This window comes from Perca fluviatilis, chromosome 13, assembly GCF_010015445.1.
Source record: "Perca fluviatilis chromosome 13, GENO_Pfluv_1.0, whole genome shotgun sequence".
NCBI classification, from domain to species: Eukaryota; Metazoa; Chordata; class Actinopteri; order Perciformes; family Percidae; genus Perca; species Perca fluviatilis.
Genome location: NC_053124.1, coordinates 38,988,058 through 38,990,557, shown reverse-complemented (window position 1 = coordinate 38,990,557; position 2,500 = coordinate 38,988,058). Strand labels below are relative to the sequence as shown.

General features: G+C 48.6%; 1 protein-coding gene across 1 annotated transcript in view; it reads left to right on the top strand.

Annotated features, from left to right (window-relative positions):
* Window positions 1-2,500, top strand: part of LOC120571014 (GON-4-like protein) — a 16,083-nt gene that overhangs the window by 3,229 nt on the left and 10,354 nt on the right. The window lies entirely within an intron of this gene.

The window sequence follows — 2,500 nt, the reverse complement described above, 5'->3', positions numbered from 1 at the left end:
AACAACGTTGACAAGCAAACACATTTACAGAAAATAACTCATAACAGGTCAGAATATTAAGGGCTGCCTAATATTCGTTAGAATATCATTATTTTTTTTAATATTCGAATGATATTCGAATAACGAAGTTCGGAGTCAAAGCCCTAGTGTGTGTGTATGTATGTATATATGTGTGTGTGTGTGTGTGTGTGTGTGTGTATGTATGTATATATATGTGTGTGTGTGTGTGTGTGTGTGTGTGAGTTATCCAGTCATAAATCCAGATATCTCCGACTGTATTATTCCATCTCTCTTCTTCTGGTCATTTCTGTTGCTTTTTCCCACTTCTTTGTGGCTTTCTCAGACCAGTTTGTCCCTTTTTTTCACCGTCTTCTTGCGTTCTGTGTCGTTGAAGCGCTTTATGTCCAGCGCCGGTCGACATAAAGCCCTTTAAAAGTCAGCAAAAAGTTCCTTAGCCATCATAAGAGTTATTAGAACAATCAAGCATGACAAAGACTACATTAGAGTCTGGGTCTGTCCCGTCAGACACCTCCTACCAAGAGACCTGGGTCTGTCCCATCAGACACCTCCTACCAAGAGCCTGGGTCTGTCCCATCAGACCCTCTTATTAAGAGCCTGGGTCTGTCCTTCAGACCCCTCCTACCAAGAGACTGGGTCTGTCCCCACAGACACCTCCTACCAAGAGACCTGGGTCTGTCCCATCAGACACCTCCTACCAAGAGACCTGGGTCTGTCCCGTCAGACACCTCCTACCAAGAGCCTGGGTCTGTCCCATCAGACACCTCCTACCAAGAGCCTGGGTCTGTCCCATCAGACACCTCCTACCAAGAGACCTGGGTCTGTCCCATCAGACACCTCCTACCAAGAGCCTGGGTCTGTCCCATCAGACACCTCCTACCAAGAGCCTGGGTCTGTCCCTTCAGACTCCTCCTACCAAGAGCCTGGGTCTGTCCCATCAGACACCTCCTACCAAGAGCCTGGGTCTGTCCCGTCAGACACCTCCTACCAAGAGACCTGGGTCTGTCCCTTCAGACACCTCCTACCAAGAGACCTGGGTCTGTCCCTTCAGACACCTCCTACCAAGAGACCTGGGTCTGTCCCATCAGACACCTCCTACCAAGAGCCTGGGTCTGTCCCGTCAGACACCTCCTACCAAGAGCCTGGGTCTGTCCCATCAGACACCTCCTACCAAGAGACCTGGGTCTGTCCCATCACACCTCCACTACAAAGAGCCTGGGTCTGTCCCACAGACACCTCCTACCAAGAGCCTGGGTCTGTCCCACAGACACCTCCTTACCAAGAGCCTGGGTCTGTCCCGACAGACACCTCCTACCAAGAGACCTGGGTCTGTCCCATCAGACTCCTTACCAAGAGACCTGGCCCGTCCTGTCCAGACACCTCCTACCAAGAGCCTGGGTCTGTCCCGTCAGACACCCCCTACCAAGAGCCTGGGTCTGTCCCCACAGACACCTCCTACCAAGAGCCTGGGTCTGTCCCACAGACACCTCCTACCAAGAGACCTGGGTCTGTCCCATCAGACTCCTCCTACCAAGAGTCTGGGTCTGTCCCATCAGACACCTCCTACCAAGAGACCTGGTTCTGTCCCACAGACACCTCCTACCAAGAGACCTGGGTCTGTCCCATCAGACTCCTCCTACCAAGAGCCTGGGTCTGTCCCGTCAGACACCTCCTACCAAGAGTCTGGGTCTGTCCCACCTCCTACCAAGAGTCTGGGTCTGTCCCACCTCCTACCAAGAGCCTGGGTCTGTCCCGTCAGACACCTCCTACCAAGAGCCTGGGTCTGTCCCACCTCCTACCAAGAGTCTGGGTCTTTATAAAGTGTGGTCTAGACCTACTCTATCTGTTAATTATAGAGAGTGGTCTAGACCTACTCTATCTGTTAATTATAGAGAGTGGTCTAGACCTACTCTATCTGTTAATTATAGAGTGTGGTCTAGACCTGCTCTATCTGTTAATTATAGAGTGTGGTCTAGACCTGCTCTATCTGTATATTATAGAGTGTGGTCTAGACCTGCTCTATCTGTATATTATAGAGTGTGGTCTAGACTTACTCTATCTGTATATTATAGAGTGTGGTCTAGACCTGCTCTATCTGTTAATTATAGAGTGTGGTCTAGACCTGCTCTAATCTGTATAATTATAGAGTGTGGTCTAGACCTGCTCTATCTGTATAATTATAGAGTGTGGTCTAGACCTGCTCTATCTGTTAATTATAGAGTGTGGTCTAGACCTGCTCTATCTGTTAATTATAGAGTGTGGTCTAGACCTGCTCTATCTGTTAATTATAGAGTGTGGTCTAGACCTGCTCTATCTGTATATTATAGAGTGTGGTCTAGACCTGCTCTATCTGTATATTATAGAGTGTGGTCTAGACCTACTCTATCTGTATATTATAGAGTGTGGTCTAGACCTACTCTATCTGTATATTATAGAGTGTGGTCTAGACCTACTGTATCTGTTAATTATAGAGTGGGGTCTA